Here is a 20,728-nt window from a genome sequence, read left to right as displayed (position 1 = left end):
GCTGGTGCACAGCAGCGAAGACTGAGTATAGCCAATAAATAAATACATAAATTTACTTTTTAAAAAGAGAGAGAGCTTAGGGAAAGATGGTCTTAGCCAACGGTGGCAACAGGAAGCTCCAGGTCCATGCTGGATGAGCTGGATCTCAGAATAGGAAGCTGTGGGACTTCTCTGATGGTCCAGTGGTTAAGACCGCAGGCTCTCAATGCAGGTTCAATCCCTGGTCAAGGAAGATTCCACATGCTGCATAGCATGACCATAAAAAGAACCAGACATTGTTTTCCAGGAGCTTGGGCAGGTGACCCAGATTCCACAGGTGTCGAGAGTTGCCCCTCAGGAGGGCCCAGAGGGCAGGGACTGGTTGCCTCCAAACATGTGAGACCATGGCTCTGCTTTGGGCAGATGCTATGCTGGGCGCTAAGCGTGATGAGTTGACCGTGGAAGCAACCTCACACCACTGAGCCCGGGTGAGCTGAGGGTGGCCTAGGCATCAGCCCTGGTCACCTGCTCATACCCTGTCCAACCACCCAGGCCTGGCTCGGTAGGTGTAGACCTCCAGTGTGTCTGTCCTACCAGGTCCCTGGCCTGCCTCCCCCAGAGGGCCCTTCAGAGCTGGAGGTGGGGGGCACTTGTAGATGACGCCATGGAGGCTTGCACGTGCCAGACAGAGTGCTGATCGTTCAGATGCACTGACTCATTGCCCTCCTTCCTACAGCACCGCCTTGCGGTGGGCAAGCTCCTCATCCTCATTTGATCAGTGTGGTCATTGATGCACAGAGAGGTGAGGTTATTTGCCCAAAGACACACAGCTAGCAAGGGCCGCAGCTAGGATTTGCACTGTTAACCATCAATCTCAACAATCTCTTTCTCTTTATCTCTTGGATCCCTTAGGTTCTGGCTTAGATGGCCCTTTTTAGATCATTTTGGATGAAGCCCAGGGGAATCCATTCGAGTGTTAGATAACTCCTCCTATTTTGAAAAAAAAGAAAGCAGGTTCAGAGAGGGAAAGGAACTTGCCTGCAGTAGCACAGCAATTCCTGACTTCCTACTCCAGAGCAGAGCCAACAGTCCCGTGCTGGCACCCAAAGGATACTTCCCTTTTGAGATCTCAAAGTATCCCTCAGCCTCCCGGGACCTGGGAGATGAGAACTCCAAGACTGAGCAGTCTGTGCTGACGGGGGAGGAGGAGGCTGAGATCTCACCCGCACTCAGCTTGCTGGCAGCAGGGTGCAGCCCTGGAGTGGGACCCTGGTTATGGGGATGCGAGGGGAGATTCTGAGGGTGAGACCCTGGCTCCCTGGGTCTGTGTATCCCCCTCGTCTCCTGAACAACAAGAACACACGTTCCACCCACAGCTCTGCCTTCCTTGGGGGCCAGAGCTGATGAGTTTGTTGAACGTATTCCTTCGAATTTGCTCCCCGGATGGCTTTGCCCTGCCCTCCCTCGTCCATCAGCCCAGCCCTGAAGATACAGCTCCTGCAGGTCTCCGACTATGCAAGGTCTCCACTTGAACTTCCAATGGGCAGTGCTCCATTTACCACCTTGCTCCTGAAGCCAAGTCCATTTTCTTCGACCTTGGCTTAGAGCACTGACCTCCTTTTCTTAATTACCATCGACATGGGTTCAATTGAATTAACATTTCCATCTTCGATGCACTTTCTGGGAAGGGTCCACCCTGAGTTCTGGGCCCAGGGCCTCCTGGGTGACATTTTTTTCCCGAGGGGATGGTGGGGAAGGGCAGAGGAAACTTGGAGGGTGGGGGTTGCGGGAGCATCTTCCAGGCGGTGGAGACAGGAGGAGAGCGCTGCTTCTTTTATTCATTCTTCAGGCCACAAAAGCACCAGTTGAGTATGTGTTCAGCATGACCCTGGCAACAGGCCAAGGTCGTTCCTCCGGGTCGGGCCAGCTTCCAGTCCCTGGAGGATCCCAAGATTGTGCCAACTGCCTGGGACCCAAGAAGTGCCAAGGACCAGAGAGTCACCTGGGTTACCTGGATTGGGGGCGGGATGGACTCTCCCTCGGCTGGGGCAGGCAAAGCTGGCAGAGAGGGGCCTCTGGCCACAGAGGCTCCTCTGGGCTCGACCCAGCTTGCCAAGCATGTGGGTCTCAGGGCCTGCCGGTCAGGGGCCCCGAGTGAGGGGACAGAAATAGGCCATCTGTGAGCTTTCCCAGGGCACAAAGGAGTCTCAGCCCACGGCCTCCGTGTGCGCTGGCATTCTCTGCTCATTTATTTATTTTCAGAGCAGGAAAGTGGATTTGCAACGCTCCTTCTGAATGTTTATCCCCGGGGGAATGTGGGACTCATGAATAATGTAGCACACGGGGGGTGGGGGCTGGGGGCCGGGCCGCTGCGTCCTGTCCTGTCCGGGAAGGCTCCAAGTCGCCACAGATGGCAGGCCCAGGGCACCTCCTGGCTGTGCCCCCTTGCTGCCCTGTGTATTTGGAAAGTGTCTCTGAGCCTCCGAGGCCCCAGCTGTAAGACAGGAGTGCTGGGCCTCGCCCTGCCACCCACAAGGCGGTGCGTAGGTGGTCTGTCCTTGCCCCCGCCCTGGCCCTCTCCTGGATCTCCGCTGTGCTCATTCATGGCCTCACTCTGACTCTCAGAGTCCACCTGTCTTTCCTAGTGAAAGGTGCTCAGTCGTGTCCATGAATTCTCCTGGCCAGAATACTGGAGTGAGTAGCCTCCCCCTTCTCCAGGGGATCTTCCCAACCGATGGATCGAACCCAGGTCTCCTGCATTGCAGGCAGATTATTTCACAGCTGAGCTACCAGGGAATCCCTGTCTTTTCTAACCATGCGCTTAATAGCATCAGAGACGGACGGTCATTCCACGCTGCTGGAGGCTGTAGGCTTAGGGAGAGCCTGGCCCCACCAAGACCAAGTGGGCTCAGCTCAGAATGGACTGCTGGGTGGCTGCATGGGCACATCTCCTCCCTGTACTTGGATGATCCGGGCGGGCTCCTTAAAATGGCTGTTCTTACGTCGAAGGCAGGAGGCAGTTCCTGTTCTTGTTCCCACCCTGAGCCTCCAGCCTCATTTCCCCTGGGTAGAAAGGCAGTCCTCTCCTCTGGATGCCAGAAATGTCCCCTGTCCCCGGGGACTGTGCTTGGGGCGGTGGCTCTGTCCTGCCCCTCAACCCTCTGCCAAGACCCCTCAGATCACCCCCAAGTCCTGCGGGACTGTCGCCAGTCAAACCCAACTTGGGAGTGGAAGGACCTTCCTTCCTGTCTCCCCTCACCTCCCAAGAGCTTCCCCGGTGGCTCAGATGGATAAAGAATCATCCTGCCACACAGGAGACTCAGTTGGATCCCTGGGTAGGGAAGATCCCCTGGAGAAGGGAATGGCTACCTACTCCAATCTGCTTGCCCAGAGAATCCCATGGACAGAGGAGCCAGGCAGGCTGCAGTCCATAGCGTCACAAAGGGTCAGACGCAACTGAGCAACTAACCCTTAACACTCACCTCCCAGGTGAGAGTTCTGCAGAGCCCTCTACTGGTGGGGCGACACCCTGTGGGCTTCCAAATGCTTACCGCTGAGCCTAAAGCAGGAATGATTCAAGGCAGGTATGGGGAGGATCGTTGGGGTTAAAAGAGATCAGCAAATGGCCAAGCAGAAGTTGTCTGGGGAGGGGCAGATCGGTTTGGCTGGGAGCGGCTGCGGGGTGGGGACCACCTAACCCCTTGTGACTCCCTGTTCCCCACCCCATCCTCACGCTCTGGGAGGCAGTGACCTCATGCTACTCTCTAGCATAATATTTACCAACAGTGCTGCAATCGAGCCAGGCAGCTCGGCAATTATAATCATGTTATCATTATTGCTGATAATTCCGATCATAAGCATAAATTATAAACAGGAGCAGGGCCCAGCGGGAGGCACAGGGAGGCAGCGACACCACTGAGCCAGGGCGTGTGGGAGCTGAGATTGGGACACTCACCCACTCCTCTCTTGTTTCTGGCCAAGGCCAAGCGTTCCCTCCGTAGCCTGGCCCTGTGGTACTGGTGGCTGCAAGTGGCCCTTTCCCCCCAGGGTCCCCGACCATCCTGGCCACCTCACTCCAAGCCCCACTCTGTCTCCCAGAAACTATTACGGTGCAATTATTACAGAGACGGTCGTTCCAAATTGATCTTTCAGTTACTCTGCAGCTGCAACCATGGAGACGGCCCCAGCTCAATTACATGCCTCTCTCTGTTCTTGAAAGATTCCAGCGGAGGAGAGTCAGAGGAGGAGGCAGAGAGCAGAGACGGCAGAGACCGAGGCGCAAGGAGAGCTGCAGAGAGCAAGGGACGCGAGGACCCCCACAGACAGAGAGACAGAAACACAGAGACGCAGAGACAGAGAGAAGTGACAGGCCCCGGGCGAACTGGGAGAGATACAGGCTTGGGGAGGGACAGAGAGGCCAGGGAGCATCCCACGAAGGAGCTGATGGGCACAGAGAGATGGACACAGAGGCAGAGAGAGACGGAGATGAGGAGGGAGAAGGAGAGACAGAGGCCAGGGCAGGCACAAGGACAGAGAAACAGACTCACACGCACATTTTGCTGGAGAGAACTTCACGAAAAGACAGCAACAGACGGAGAGTAACCGAGAGAGCAAGAGAGAAAAGAGACCAGCAAGTCACGTAACAGCAGACAGATGAAGCCCTTTTCATTCATCCATCCATCCATCCATTCATTCATTCAGCAAACGTTTGTAGAGCTCTACAGTGGCAGCTTGGGTGCGGGGGACCCCGGAGGCACACCAGGACCCCTCCCCACGTCCACCCTCACATGAGTTTAATGGGTGAATCGGACAGGGCTCCAATCATTACGCACCCAACATACAATTCCAACTGGAGCCAGAGTTTCCCCCTGCTCTTTCCTGAGGGGCTCCGAAAGCCTTGGTGGGATGGGGCCCAGGTCAGTGCAGTCAGGAAGACTGAGATCTGGAGGAGGGCAAGCTGACCTAGTGGGGCAGGTAGGGCGCTGGGTTTAGAAGGACTGTGTGTGCAAAGACCTGCCTGCAAGCGCTGATGCACAAGCAAAGACTTGGCTTCAAGGCCTGGACCAGACCTCCACTCAGAGGATGGGGTGGTATGGAAGGATGGTAGGTGAGACAGGGAGACCCTATGTCATGCCTTTTCCTGGAGTGGAGGGGATGCAGCAGAAAATCCTGGGGCAAAAAGGACTGTTTTAGCACCTGCTGAAGCCCTGGACCAGTGGGCCCATGGAGTGGAGGCCAGAGGGGGCTGTGCTCTTGGTTCACTATTTCCCATAGGGCCGGAGGACACGGCCTCGGCAACCCATTCCTCTTCAGGCTGAGCTGGGTGACCCCCTGGCTCCAGTGCCCAGGGCTGCTTCTTGCTTCACAGCCCACGCTGTGCGCTCATGCCTGGCCCAGAGCTCCCAGGGGCCACTGGCAACTGGGTCTACAGGATGCCTGCTACACACAGGGTGTTTCCGTGTGGAATCCCCCATCGCAGGCCTGATATGTCAGGCCTGCCTGGCTCCTGGGCTGGGCACTGGCAGTCTGCGATAGAGGAGCCCGTGCGGAGTGCCATGTGGCACAAGGGACGCAGCTGTGGACTGGACCCGCGGGGCTGAGAGTGGTTAAACCACAGATGCCGGAGCCCAGACGACCCTTCAGTTCAGTTCAGTTCAGTCGCTCAGTCGGTGTCCGACTCTTTGCGACCCCATGGACTGTAACACGCCAGGCCTCCCTGTCCATCACCAACTCCCGGAGTTTACTCAAACTCATGTCCATTGAGTCGGTGATGCCACCCAACCATCTCATCCTCTGTCGTTCCCTTATCCTGCTTTCAATCTTTCCCAGCATCAGGATCTTTTCAAATGAGTCAGATCTTTGCATCAGGTGGCCAAAGTATTAGAGTTTCAGCTTCAGCATCAGTCCTTCCAATGAATATTCAGGACTGATTTCCTTTAGGATGGACTGGTTGGATCTCCTTGCTGTCCCAGGGATTCTCAAGAGTCTTCTCCAACACCACAGCTCCAAAGCAAAAGACAACCCTTGGAGAACATGAAAGCTAACGCTCCTCAAACTTGAATGTGTATCAGAAAGAGCTGAGGAAAAAATTCTGACCCCTCCAGTGTCTGAGCCAACCCACCTCTGGAAAGGGGTCTAAGCCTGTGCTTTAAAAATATATATATTTATTTATTCATTTGGCTGCATCAGATCTTAGTTGCGGCACGCGGGATCTTTCGCTGCAGCGCGCCATCTTCTCTAGCTGTGGTGCGTTGGCTTAGGTGCCCCTCCCTACAGCTTGTGGGATCTTGGTTGCTCCATCAGGGATGGAACCCGCGTCTCCTGCATTGGAAGGTGGATTCTTAACCACCTGGCCTCCAGGGAAGCCCCTGGACCTGCGCTTTTAATAAGACTCAAAAGGGGGAAATTGAGGCTGAGGCCCCCCCCATCCATCTGAGCCGAGCTCAGACAGAAGATGTCACGCCACCAACCCCCAGTTCCAGCTCATCCACTTGCCGCACCTGGGCCCCGCCCTTGTGTCAACCACGGGGCTGGGGCTGAACTCACCGAAGGCCTTGGGGTGTGGTAGAAACCCCTTCTGCAGATGAGAAAACTGAAGCTTGGAGAAAAGAAGCTACCCAAATGAAGCAGCTGAGTTTCTGATCTTGCTGTGATCAAGACCAGCAGCGTGGGGTGGGGGTGGGGTGGAGAGCCCAGCAGCAACTTAGCAGCAGTCCCCCTCCACACCACCCTCCATGGACACATGTGCAGAGCGGAAGTCCCCTGAAGCTTTTCTACTGACTTTGCTCTTTTCCTATAGTGTCTGGGGAAGTTGCTTTGAAGTGTGTTTTCCCCTTGTTTTTTCCTCTTCTGGCCCTGAAGTTGTTAAAAATCTTCACTAATTTATAACTCTAAATTTGCTTAGCAGAGCAGCGGCCTGGTACTGCTGTTTCCTGCTGGGGGCCGGGGTCTGGGTGATGGTGGGAGGCTGGCATGCCAGGACCTAAGAAGCAGGGGCCCCATGTTGGGGATGACACGAGGGGCAAAGGCGCCCCCCCCCCCCCCCGCCCGCCTTGTTCCAGCTCCTTCAAACTGAGCTCGTGGAAGACTGGCTTCTGGGTGGGAAGATGGAATGGTGAACTTGACCGTGTTTCTCAGGGACCTCCCTGAGCCTGTGTCTTCCACGGAAGGAATGAGCACGATGGAAGATGTTTAGCACCATGCCTGGCTTACTGTGGGCTTCCCAGGTGGTGCTAGTGGTAAAGAACCTGCCTACCCATGTAGGCATTATAAAAGATGCGGGTTCAATCCCCGGGTCAGGAAAATCCGGGGGAGGAGATCTGGAGGAGGGCATGGCAGCCCACTCCAGGATTCTTGCCTGGAGAATCCCATGGAGGGGCCTGGAGGGCTGTGTAGGTCGCAAAGGGTCAGACATGACTGAAGCGACTTAGCACACATACTGGCTTACAGTAAGCATTCAGTAAATGAAAGTTACTGGTTTCTGGTTTTGTTTTTTTGGTTTACAGGATTTTGGTTCCCTGACCAGGGGTTGAACCCAGGCCCATGGCAGTGAAAGCACCAAGTCCCAACCACTGGATTGCCGGTATAAGTGTGAAATTGACATTGATTTCAAAGACTTTAGTACAAGAAAAAGAATTTAAAGTGTCTCCAAAAAAGTCTCAATTTTAAACAATATTACATGCTGAAATGAACACATTTTGGGTTGTCTTTGTTGTTAAGTCACTCGTGTCTGCCTCTTTGTGACCCCATGAACTGTAGCCCACCAGGCTCCTCTGTCCATGAAATTCTCCAGGCAAGAATACTCGAGTGGGTTGCCATTTCCTTCTTCCAGGGATCTTCCCGACCCAGGGATTGAACCCTCATCTCCTGCATTGGCAGGCAGATTCTTTATCACTGAGCCACTGGAGATCACTGGGTTAAATCCAATAAATGACTAAAATGCATTTCACCTAGTTCTTTTATTCTTTTAACGCGGCTACTAGGAAATTTAAAATTTCCTCCGGGGTGTGTGTTTGTGGCTCACGTCCTATTTCTGTTGGCCTGGGCTGCCATAGACTATACACCAGAGCCAAACCCTGGGGCCTGGGAGCTGGGGTTGCAGATCTACCTGCTTGTGTTGTGAACAGAAGAACTCCTTGCATCCCGGTGTCCACCCCAGCTTGCCAGGTGTCCACCCCAGCTTGCCAGAGTGCCTGAAATCCCAGGACTAGGGCTTCACTTCTGGGGGTCTGTAACATTCTAGTAGGTTCCTCTTCTGCTCAGATGCCCCAGTGAGGGAAATGGTTTCTACCCTGAACAGTTTGGGTGAGCCAGGGAACAAAAATCTGGGAGGATGGGGCCCAGGCAGGGGATGAAAGGAGATGCCCGGAGGCCTGGGGAATGGTCCTTTGTTGGTGGAGGGGGTTGGAAATCTGGGTTACAAACTTGGGAACCTCAAGCAAGCCCATCACCAACCCTTTGTCCCTTCACAGCCCTCAAACCATCTGAGCACCCTAGCTCTGTGAGTGCTCAGTTGCTTCAGTTGTGTCCAACTCTTTGCGACCCTATGGACTGTAGCCTGCCAGGCTCCTCCATCCATGGGATTCTCCAGGCAAGAATACTGAAGTGGGTTGCCATGGCCTCCTCCAAGGGATCCTGCTGACCCAAGGATCAAACCCATGTCTCCTGCATTTCCTCTGTCCCCTGCACTGCAGGCAGATTTTTTTTACTGCTGAGCCACAGGGGAAGCCCCCCTAGCTGGTAGGGATAACATTTAACATCTAGACTTACAGATTCTCTGCTCACCTTGCTTGACCTTGTTTCATGGATCCTGCATGCTGCCTCGAAAGCACATTTCCATACATTGAATCTCTTTTCCCTTTGGTTTCCAAGATGGAATAAGAGATAGGTGACTCAGAAGAGAAATTGGAGTAGTTAAATCCAGAAACCATTCAAGTCTCACTTTTAAAGGCTAAATAGTAATTATCAGATAAAATCATCATCCTGGAAATCCAAAGAAAGCCAAGGAGATGGCAGAAAAGAATGGCAGGTGGGGGACTGGGAGACCTTGAAGTCCACCCCATCACTCACCGCGGGGCTGCTGTGGGTCAGTGCTGCCCGGCTCGGTACTGAGGGATGCTTACCTGTAACATGAGGGCATTGGGCTCACCGTCCTCAGCTTTGGTCCCTGTGGTCACATCCAGGGCAGCCAAGCCCCTGGCTTCCTCTGGACTTGCCCCAGGGTCAAAGAAGAGATGCTTTGATGGAGATGGCTGGGCTGTCCTTCTATCCACATCCCCTCCTACCCCAGAGAGTCTCCATTCCAAGGAACAAGGAGCCAGAAGTGGCCCAGAATGATGGGAAAGGAAACTGTGCAAGAAGGTAGGGATCCAGGCTGGGCCCAAACCCCAGGGGAGCAGAGGGCAGAGTTCACAGGGCAGTTCACTCCGGTGGCCTGCCTGCTGGTCAGAGACCCTGGGCCACACATGCTGGGCCTGGGAGCTCCTGGGCTAATGGGGGGACAGGACGCCCAGATGCCCTGTCACTTCAACACATGACCCACCGTTCTATATTCCCACCTGTGGAAAGGGGACCGGCGGGCCCACCTGGTTAAGTGAAAGAAGGTGTAGAAAGGGCTTTGTAATGGGAGTAATCTTGGGGTTTTTTTTGTTGTTGCTTTTTAAAGATTTTTTGATGTGGACCATTTTAACAGTTTACAATTTAATTTGTTACAATATTGTTTCCATTTTCTGTTTTCCTTTTTTGGCCAGGAGGCATGTGGGATCTCAGCTCCTTGACCAGAGGTCTAACCTCCACCCCCTGAACTGGAAGGTGAAGTCTTAACCATTGGACCACCTGGTAAGTCCCAACCCTGGGGCTGTGAGGGAGTTAGGAGGAAGGAGGAGAGAAGAACCCTGGTTTCCATATCTACATACATAGAAGGGGGACCTGACCAGGCCAGGGCAAGGATGGGGCAGGGCCAGTGCAAATGAGCTTCATAAAGCCAGCAGGATACCTTCCTGTAGGCGGGAGGTAGCCACTGGCAAGGACTTCTCAAACAAACTCCCCTCTGCTTAAACAGCTGTTGCTGCCCTTCCCAGGAGAAGGAATTGAACTTGACAGAAATGTGAATGTCCCTAACCTTGTCCTTAGAATCCCACCTCCTCATGAAGAGCAGTTCAGCAAAAACTCCAAGTCTGACTTTGCCCCTAGATGAAACCAACAAATTTTAAAAATGAGAACTGTCTTTGGAAATTTCTTGGCAGTCCAGGGGTTAAGACTCTGCGCTTCCACTGCAGGGGGTACCAGTTTGATCCCTTGAAGGGGGACTGAGATCCTGCAAGCCACAGGGTGCTGCCAAGAAAAGAAAAAGAGGGACTCGCCCTTTATTAAGCACCTGCTACACACCAGGCTCTTTGGTAAACGTTTTCCTGTATAATATGTCATTTAATCCTCATCGCAATCATGTGAAGAAAGGACTACCTTGGCTCCATTTTACAGGTGAGGAAGCTGAGGCCCAGAGAGGCCAACCAACTGGGCCTAGGTCACACAGCCAGTGAACGTGGAGCCAGCGGTCAGACCCCAGTCATACCCTACTGAGTGGGACCTGGACATGGTAGGCCAAGGTCTTCTGCCCCCAGTATCGGCCTGGGTGAGCTTGGGGGCAGGCAGGCTGTTGCCTCTGGGAGGAGCAGCCCAGAGGCCAGAGGCAAGAGGGCACCTTTCCCTCCCAGCACTTCACTTACGTGTCCGCCGCTCCTGATTCTGCCTGCAGAGGGCAGGCCTGAGCACGCCCCTGGCTTCAGTTCCTTTAAGCCCTGGGGTCCAGAGGTTTCTGGCACTCTGTCCCTGGACTTCAGGTCCAGCAAGCGTTCTGTCCAGAAACCAACAGCCCAACCAGCCAGCCCTTCCTTCCTGGGACCAGCTTCCCCCAGCTGGGCCCACTGAAGCCATGCCTAACCCCCAAATCCTCTTGGTAATGGAGGGAGCATTAGTCAGTGGAACAAGGGCTAAGGAGCCAGACGCAGCAATGGCACTCACATGCTGTATGTCCGGAAACAATCACTTCAGCTCATCGTGAAATGAGGCCAACAGGACAGCCCTTGCAGGGTTCAGGTCAGGACCAGACACCTAGGTAATATGCCTAGTAGACCCTTAACTAGCATGCCCTTTGAGAGGTTGTTGCTGAACCACGAAAAGATGCTGGGATTCTTGGACCCCGGAGGAGAGGAATTTAATCCAAGGCCAGAGATGAGGCTTGATTGCTCAGAGATTTTGTGCAATAAAGTTTTATTAAAGTATAAAGGAGATAGAGAAAGCTTCTGATATAGGCATCAGAAGGGGGCAGAAAGAGTATCCCCTTGCTAGTGTTAGCAGTGGAGTTATATACTCTCCAGTGAATCAAAAGAATGTCTGGAGGTTGTAAAGACCTCACCAGACCTACTCCCATAATTTACATTTTAAGATAACAGAATTAGCCAGAAGGTTTAACCCAGAGACTGTCCTCAGGCAGGATACATTATTGTTATATAATCCTTGTAAAGACCTCACCAGACCTACTCCCATAATTTACATTTTAAGATAACAGGTTTAGCCAGAAGGTTTAATCCAAAGACTGTCCTCAGGCAGAATACATTATTGTTATATAACCCTAAGGAATGCAGAAGAAAAAAAAGTTTGTTCTTTCTTCCTCCTTGAGAATTCCAGACCCCTCTCTCCTTGGGGACCCCTAGACTGCTTATCAACCTGCCTAGGAAATGACTCTCTCACCATCATCACTGTTATCCACAGAGGCAACTCTGTGGTTGACTCAGGGGCTGTGGGAAGGGGAGAAAATCGAGGCTCTGAGGGGTGAACTGCCTTGCCCAAGGGCACAGGTGCTAAGAGGAAGAGCCAGGATTTGAGCCCACACAGTCAGGCTCCAGACCCTGGCCCTTCCACTTAGACACTCTGCCACACCAGGGCCAGCACAGGGTGGGTAGGGATGTGCATCTGAGGGGGACCACAAGACAGGGTGCCTCGAAGTATCCCCAGGCGTCAGGGTGACAAGGGGGATGGCAGGTGTCCCCAAGAGGGCAGGGGTGGCATGGGATGGAGGGGCATCTGTGGCCTCATTCCCAATCCCCTGCTATGGCCAATACCTTCTGTGGGCAAAGTGTTTGATGGGCACAAGGGCCCCTCTTGGCTTGGTCCTTACGGACTTCACTGGTGGCTCAGACGGTAAAGCATCTGCCTACAATGCAGGAGACCTGGGTTTGATCCCTGGGTTGGGAAAATCTCCTGGAAAAGGAAATGGCAACCCACTCCAGTATTCTTGCCTGGAAAATCCCAAGGATGGAGGAGCCTGGTGGGCTACAGTCCGTAGGGTCACTGAGTCAGACACGACTGAGTGACTTCACTTTCTTTCACTTTGGGTTGGGCACAGTGGACATGGCCCTGCCAGGGAGAAGCTCTGTCTGGTGGGCTGGCCAGGGGGAAACCAGACCAGCCAAGGTTAGCCTTTACCAAGCGCCAGTTGTGCGCCCAGAAGGGCGAGCGGGCTTTGCTAGGACCTCGTAGATTCTCAGTCTGGCTCTCTCCCTGTAGGCCAGGCGCTTCCTGGGGTGGCGGCCTGCCTGTCCCTCCTCACTGTGTCCAGCATAGCCAGGGTCTAGCACAGGGCTCAGGACACTGTGGTGAATCTCCAGGCTCCTCCCAACGATTTAAGATGCATGCTCTGCAGAAGATGGGAGGTGTGCTTCTGACTCCGTAGGGAGGCTGGTATGGAGGGGAAAGGGGTGGCAGAAGCCTGGGAAGGAGCGCTGCCCAGACAAGATGGGACCTGGCATGTCCAATCGGATCAGCTGCGACCTTGGGCTTGTCACTGCCTTCCTTCCCATCCCAGGGGACAAAGGCTGAAAGAGGCACCCGGGCCACGCCACGGGGGGAAATAACCTGGGCACGGCAGAGGTGACCAGCCGCTGCCACTACAGTTTCCCCAGCGCGCGGGCCCTGGCGTCTCCGGGGATCCTCCCGGCGCCCGCTGAGTGACCTTGACCCTCTGGGCCCGGCTCCCGCGCCCGGGGCGGGGGTGAGGGGGGTCTCCGGGGACGAGTCCTGGCTTTCTAATCCGTCGGGGCGGCGGGGCTCTAGGGAGGCGGAGGGGCGCCGCGGGCAGCCAGGGGGCGCCGGGGCCGCCCCTCCTGCGGGCCCCCCTGGCGGCGGGCGCTGGGGCGGCGCGCGCTCGGGGCGCCCGGCGCGGGGCGGGGGGCGCGGCGCTCCCCCCGCGGTGCCCAGGCCGGGGCGCGGGGCGGGCTAATCCCGTATGTAAATGGCAGCCAATGGAGGGTGGTGTTGCGCGGGGCTGGGATTAGGGCCGGGGCGAATGGCTGGCAATCTTACTGGGATTACAGAACAAAGAGCCTCCCTGCGCTCCCGCTCTCGGCTCGGCTCCCCGCGCCGCGCCCCGCCCTCCGCCGCAGCCCGCGCCGGGGGTGGGGGCCGCCGAGCGCCAGCCCCCCGGCCGGCCCGAGAGCCCCCGCCGGGCCCCCTCCCCGCCCCGCGCCCCGCTCGCCTCCCGCCCGCCCCCGCCGCCGCTCCGCGCCTCCCTCCGCCTCTCCTTCCCCCATTCTCCCGGATTAATTAAGGAGGCAGCGGCAGGAGGCTGAGTCCTGGCCGCGGGCCGGGGCCGGGGCGCCGCTGGCAGGAGCGCTTGAGGATCCTCCAAGGTAGGAGAAACTTTTGCGGGGGGTGGAGGGGAGGGCGGGCGCCGAGGCCCTTCTCCCCTTCTCCTCCCACCCTCGGGGGGGGGGGCCCGCCCCTCCCCCTCCAGGTGTTCCAGAATCTGGGTCCGGCTTTTGGGTGCCTCGGGAGGCACGTGACCGGGATTATAATTCGGGCCGGGGGCGGGGAGGGACGGCTGCCCCCACCTGCCGAGAGGGGGAGCCGGGAGCTGTCACCGCCGCCGCCCCCGACCCCCCACCACCTCGGGGCCCTTCCGGAGGTGGGGGGCCACCCCGGACGGGCAGCGGGCGCCCGCAGGCTGCTGCAGTTGGCGAACGAGGTCAGTTGTGCTACCCGGGCGGCGGCGGGCGCCAGTGTGGGAGCCGAGGGGGGCTGGGCAGGCCGCGGGCCCCCGCCCCCCCAACTCTCCCCTACCTCCGCCTGGCTGGGGCCGAGCCGATCTCCTGGCCGGTGCCCCACCCCCCCCCACTCACAGGCTGAGTCCCATACAGCCAGTACTGCTCCAACTCAGTGGTTCCTGCTGGGGTCCCTGGGGAGGAGGGGCTGGTCTGAGTGGTGGCCGCTGGGCTCCTGATCCAGTTCAAGGGAAGGAGGCTCAGAGGATGGCAGTAGGGGATCACAAAGGTTTCCGAGGAGCAAGTTGGGGATGCCCTGTCTGTGGGTGGTCTCTTGAGTTCCCACAGATAGGTGGGGAGGCCCCTGGAGCCGGCTAGATGCCTCCCACCACCACCACCACCATCCTGAGTCTCTGGGAATGAAGGGTCCTGGGTGCCCCAGCCTGTGGCCAGGAAAAGGGAAGGTTCCCTGGCCTGGGCCCAGGACAGAGGGGGACCGTGCCTCTGAGAGTTCTGCCCTCCTGGCCTTGCTGGAGAGGGGCTCAAGCCCTGGACATCCGGCCCTGGGACCCAGGCTCCCAGGACTAGACCTGGGGTGGGAGGCTCCCGGGTCCCAGTCACAGCCCGAGTGAGGGGGCCCGGCATGTAGGGGTCCCCTCGCCAGGTCACGAATGGAGTATGTTGCTGCTGAGGTGGGCAGGCCCGGACGGCTTCTCGAGGAGTGGGCATTTGCAGGGGCTCCTCTTCCTGCTCACAGCAGAAGGAAGAGGTGGCCAGAAGCCGCCCCGACCCCGCTGGCCCTCGTCTCCCTCATGTGTTCGGTTGCACCCGTGGGGAGGACTGCTGCTCCCTGCTACTGACTCGGGGTCTTGGGACTGGGGAGGTGCCTCGGAGCAACCCATTTATTTCAGCAGCGTCATTCCCAAAGGGAAAGGGCATAAGCATCGATTATTTATTCAGCGTGAGAGGAAGGCAGTGGTGGCAGGAAGGCTGGTGGCTGCTGGCAGGGAGGGGCCGGGCACAAGGGCAGCAAAGATGGGGGCCATCAGGTCAGGAGCGGGGGCCCAGGAGGGTGGAAGTCACCCTCTACCTTCTTCTGAACAGGGACCTGTGGACCAAGGGACAGGCCTGGCCGTGAGAGGACAGGATGTCGGAATCCTCAATCTGCTTTGGGGATATGGGGAGCTTCAGACCACACCCCATCCTGTAGCCTGCTCTGAGGGTGACCTAGAAAGTTGTGGCTCTGACTCAGAGGGTCCCAGAGGACCCCAGCGGAGGAGACGAGGGTGCCCGCTCTTTCAAAATGTGGGAGGACCTGGGGAGAAAGCTTGCAAAACTGGGTCTGGAAGATAGCACTGGAGGGGCAGGCTTAACCTACTTAGGAGGACTGTTTTCTGGATGCCGGAGGAAGGGTCATGTATTTGCAAGTGTGCTTCATTTGTTCATTTCAGGCAGCCTCCGCGAGCTGCCAGTTGTCAGCATCTGATGCTTGCAGATAGTCGGGAAGGCAGACATCATGATAGGGGTCCGGGAGGCACCTGTTTGTGCAGCCTCCCCGTCTCCCTGACAGCTGGGGTGTCCCCAGTTTGGTAACGGCCTGTTGTTGGAGACCCCAGGTGATGTGGTGGGTGACAGCTTGAGGCTCTCGTGTCCTCAGCCTGACCTTGGAACCGAAGACCGGATCTGCCGGTCCATCCTCATTCTGGGTTCTGGTTCGAGTCCTCTGGCTCTCCTCTGGCCCCCCACTGCCTCCTGGGCCCGCTCTTTGAAAACTGCACCTTTCCTGAAAGGCCTTTGCTCCTGCTATTCGTCGGAACCTCGGCTTCTTCCCACCTGAGGGGGCGGGGCTTCCTTGAATGGCCCTCCCTTCTTAGGATGAAGGTGGGTAGGGGCTGTAGAATTTGCCTTTCTCCCCTCCTCTGTCAGGACTCAGCTGGCTCTCAGGTCCTTGGGCTGGAAACCTGCCCAGGAACGTCCCCCGGACTGGCCAAGGTGCTACCTCTGTGTCCCCATGACATCCTGTCCTTCCCCATCCCGGTATTGATCTCACTCAAGAGTTACACGTCCCCGATTATACTGGGGATAGGACAGGGACCGAGGCTTGCTTTTGGTCCATGGTGCCCTGGGTTGTTGTTCAGTTGCTAAGTCGGTGTCAGACTCTGTGACCCCACGGACTGCAGCATTGCCAAGCTCCCCTTTCCTCCGCTGTCTCCCGGAGTTTGCTCAGATTCAAGTGCTCAGTGTCACTTGAGTCAGTGACACTACCCATCTCATCCTCTTCCGCTCCCTTCTCTTTTTGCCTTCACTCTTTCCCAGCATCGGGGTGTTTTCCAGTGAGTCGGCTTTTCGCATCAGGTGGCCAAAGTGTTGGAGCTCCAGGGCTGCTCCCCAAATACCTACTAAGTGAATGAATGAATGAATGAAATCCTGCCCCAGGGTCTGAATAGCTAAGCAGGCTCTCTCGTGTTGTTCCTGAGCTTCCATCTCTGGGGTAGGAAAGACCCCCTCGAGGGTCTTTCCCCAGGCTTCCTGCCCTACATCCTCTGGGACGTTCCTCCTCCCATTACCCCAGACCTGAGCCAGGGGCTCTGCTCCCCGAGTGTCGTCCATGCAGTTTCTCTCGGTCTGTGCCATTTGTGGGCATCTCTCTCTTTGATGCCCGGCAACCAGGGACACAGTCACGTTCCTTGGGACAGACCAGCAGTGTGCGCCCAGCTCCAGGGGGTCTGTGGAGGCCTTGGGGGGCACCAGGAACAGGACCCGCAGGGTTAATTCGCTAGTCCTGGCGAGCAGAGTGCCGAGGACCTAGGGCTCAGGATCTCCCAGGGGTGTATGTGGGGCCCATGAGATACAAACCCTTATGGAGGCCGGAAGGTGGAAGGATTGTTTTCTGTGGGAGAGGTGAAGGAGACGAACCTGGTCAGAAAACAGAGGCAAGTCACCCTGTTGGTGACAGGATGACAAGAGAGACTTCTGGGCGTAAGTGTTGAGTTGTCCAGCTGAGTCCCAAGGGGAGCCAGCTTCAGTGGGCACCCAGGTTCCTCACGGGCAGGGGTGTCTGGCTGGGACCGTCTCACTGGGGTCAATAGTTTGTCATTTCAAGTGTTTTTTTGCATTTGAGGTTTTTCCCACATAGCGTGTGGGATCTCAGTGTCTGGACCAGGGAGCCGACCCTTGCTCTTTGCAGTGGAAGCCCAGAGTCTTAACCCCTGGACCTCCAGGGAATTTCTGATAGTTTGTCATTTCAGCTGCAGGGCCAGGGGTTATGTTCGATGACAGCAAAGCGGCTCAGAGCCCTGGGGGAGGATGGCATCCAGGGCACCGCCCTTCTTCACTTTGGGGTGAGTTAGGTGTCCTGAATGAGCTGGGGGAGGCTGTGCTTTGTCCAGGCGCTGGCTGGGGGTGACCGCTGGGGGTGTGTCAGGCAGGGAACAAAACTCTCATTCCAGACACCCTTCCTCTTGGTCCCGAGCTGGGCCTGGCTGCCCCAGAGCTATTTGTGTGCCCACCTGTCTCCCTCCTTCAGGACCACCTGCTCCGGGTGGCCTGATTTAGCCAGTTAAAATAGGGACGTCCGGTTAAATTTGGATTTTGGTTAACTGACGGATAATGCAGTATGGGGGCTATGTGCGTCCGTACTAAATCACTTCAGTCATGTCTGAGTGTTTGTGACTCCATGGACTGGAGCCTGCCAGGCTCCTCTTGTCCATGGGATTTTCCAGGCAAGAATACTGGAGTGGGTTGCCATGCCCTCCTCCAGGGGATCTTCCCAACTCAGGGATCGAACTCGCGTCTCTTACATCTCCTGCATTGGCGCCTCCTGGGAAGCCCGTGGAGATTTGCTTGTTTAGCTGAAGTGTAGACTGAACTGGCGGTCTTGTGTTTTATCTGGTAACTCTCCCCCTGCGGCCTCTGGGAGACGATTGGGGTCGGGGGGACTCGGGTGTGGCTGGGGCCTAGGTTGGGGCCTCACCCTGAGGCTCCGGGGATGGTCTAGAGTGAGATTGAATCAGGTGGTGCTGTGTGTGATTTGCTCGGTTCTCCAGTCTGGGGTTCAAGGATCCAGATCTATTAGACCTGGGTGGTGTGGCAGGGGGAGCTCAGGGACCCCCAGTCTGGGAGGCCTTGTGTTTCAGAACCTTCCGTGCCACTGTGGTCCATGCTGCTGCTGCTGCTACGTCGCTTCAGTCATGTCCAACTCTGAGCGACCCCATAGACGGCAGCCCACCAGGCTCCTCCGTCCCCAGGATTCTCTAGGCAAGAATCCTGGAGTGGGTTGCTGTTTCCTTCTCGAGAACTGTGGTCCATATGGGGTATTAAGAGGAGTTCCCTGTGTAGCCCAGGGAACTCTGCTGAGTGTTACATGGCAGCCTAGATGTGAGGGGAGTTTGAGAAAGAATGGATGCACCTCTGTGTGTGGCTGAGTCACTTCGCTGTACACCGAGGCTAACATGGCATTGTTAATCAACATCGACCCCATGGACGTGAGTTTGAGCAAGCTCCGGGAGATGGTGAAGGACAGGGAAGCCTGGCATGCTGTAGTCCATGGGGTCGTGAAGAGTTGGGCACACCTTAGTGACTGAACAACAACTCTGATATAAAAAGTTTGAAAAAAGAGTTTGTTGGGAGGAGCAGGAACTTGCTAGGGACATCCTATTAGATACCAAATTAGGATTTGTGGTCCCAAGATTCACAGAGCCAACCCCCAGCACTGGGAGGCTGTTTCTCTGATGCTCCCCCGTTGAGGCTGGGGATATTGTCTCTGGGGGGGCCCCCGCCACCTGTCTGGGCTGTGTGCTCATACATAAGATGGCATTGATGCCCCCCCCCTTCTGCTGAAGCCCTAGGCTGGCCCTGTGGGTTGAGTTGGGCGCTTGGTGGTACATGCTGGGGGCTCTCCAGTGAGGTAGTGGGTCACACCAGTGCAGGTCCGAAGTGGAGATGGGGTGGAAAGCCGGAGATGAGAGGCCCCAGTCTGAGGAGTTGGGGTCCTGGGCAGCTTGTAGATGCCTGGCCAGGCTGTGTGGCTGGGGGAGGAGGGCCAGCTCTGAGCTGGGGACAGCCGGGGCCATGTCCCTTCCTGGACTGCAGCTGGAAGAGACCCTCCAGGCTGCTTCTCTCCTGGAGGCTTGGGCAGGGCCAGGCCTGTTTGCTGGTGGGGTATCAAGGTACGTTTTCTGACAACTGGCAAAACTACTACCATATGGGGTGTGTGTATCTGTCCATCCATTCATCGGTCCCTCTGCAGGCTGGTGAGAAACTTGGAAAAGCATATGGCTCAGGTCCTGGCATCCAGCCCCAGGCTGGCACATAGGAAGGGCCCACCCCACGTGTTCCCATATATATTGTCGAGGGGTGAGGAATAGCTGGTGAAAGGCCCAGGTCTCAAGTGTGCCATCCAAGGAGCTCAACCATTGTCTGCATTCACACAGCCCAGCCCCTGTCAAGACATGGAACATTCCATCACCCCCCAAAAGTCCCCTCAAGCCTGTACACAGGCAGCCCGCTCCTTTCCCCCAGCCCCTGGCAACCGCTGGTTGGATTTCTGTCTGTACAGCTTTGCTTTATCCGCAGTGCATCGCATACACGCCATCACACAGGATGCAGCCTGCGTCTAGCTTCTTCACTCTGCATGATGCCTGGTCTGGGCACCCGGAACTGGTCCTTTTGGTGACTGAGTAATATTCCACACCACGGCTGTAGCACAGAGCCCTGCTGCTCTCGTGATGGAGATCAGGCCCTCCCAGCTTGCTGAGCCCTTACCTGGCTTGGGGCCGCCCAGCAAAAGGCGTGCCTTTTCCATCATGTTCACAGAGGCACCCCATCCGTGCCCCCACCCCCACTGAGAGCCGACCCTGAGCCAGGATCGCTGCACGTCTCTGTCCGCAGAGCTGGAATTTCATCCTCCGTTTCTGGTGACTTGCACAGACGGGAGGCTCCTGATGAAATTACACCTGCCTGCGGCCGCCCTCAGGGCTGTGGTCCTCCACCCACCCGTAGTGCAGGTGGGCTCTGGGAACAGCGGATGCTCTGGGTGGGGGCAGAGGGCGGGCCTGGAGGTGTCTCAGCCATCTCCGCGTGCCCCCCTCCCCAGGGAGCCTGGGAGTCCCTGCCGTGAGTCCCTGGTCTCCCCTTCTGTGGCTGTGCAGTTTGGGATACATATTCTGTGTTTTCCTGAAACAAGGGGGTAGGGAAGGCGAGCAAACGGGAGCATGATTTAGGGTCAAACAATGGGGCTGTGCAGGAGGCCCTGGTTCCTGGGTCGAGAAGATCCCCTGAAGAAGGGATAGGCTACCCACTCCAGTATTCTTGGGCTTCCCTGGTGGGTCAGCTGGTAAAGAATCCGCCTGCAATGCAGGAGACCTGGGTTTGATCCCTGGGTTGGAAGATCCCCTGGAAGAGGGAAAGGCTCCCCACTCCAGTATTCTGGCCTGGAGAATTCTACAGACTGTATAGTCCATGGGGTTGCAAAGAGTCGGACACGACTGAGTGACTTTCACGTTCACTTCAGCCGGGCTGTGTGACCTTCAGTGAGTTACCCTGTGTCTCTGTGCTTTGGGGTAGTCATCTGTGAACAAGAGAACAGCCCTTGGTTTCCAGGGCGAGTGTGAGACTCTTGGGGTCCCACTAGCCCCTGGACTTCCCCAGAGCCCTGGAGGGCACGGGACCCCATCCAGGGGACAGAGGTGGGGCCATGTGGGCCTCCAGTGACT

At 56.6% G+C, this 20,728-nt stretch overlaps 1 protein-coding gene across 2 annotated transcripts in view; it reads left to right on the top strand.

Moving 5' to 3' along the window:
• The window catches only part of GTF2IRD1 (GTF2I repeat domain containing 1), a 116,307-nt gene continuing 108,843 nt past the window's right edge, over window positions 13,265–20,728 (top strand). The window contains exon 1 of one of the 2 annotated variants that reach the window (XM_018040881.1): window positions 13,265–13,664. The gene's annotated coding sequence lies outside the window, so the exon portion shown is untranslated. The remainder of the gene's footprint in view (window positions 13,665–20,728) is intronic. The other variant, XM_018040882.1, reaches the window with a different exon arrangement.

Source organism: Capra hircus, chromosome 25 (genome assembly GCF_001704415.2).
Source record: "Capra hircus breed San Clemente chromosome 25, ASM170441v1, whole genome shotgun sequence".
In the NCBI taxonomy this organism is placed as follows: domain Eukaryota; kingdom Metazoa; phylum Chordata; class Mammalia; order Artiodactyla; family Bovidae; genus Capra; species Capra hircus.
This window is presented reverse-complemented; position numbering and strand designations above follow the sequence as displayed.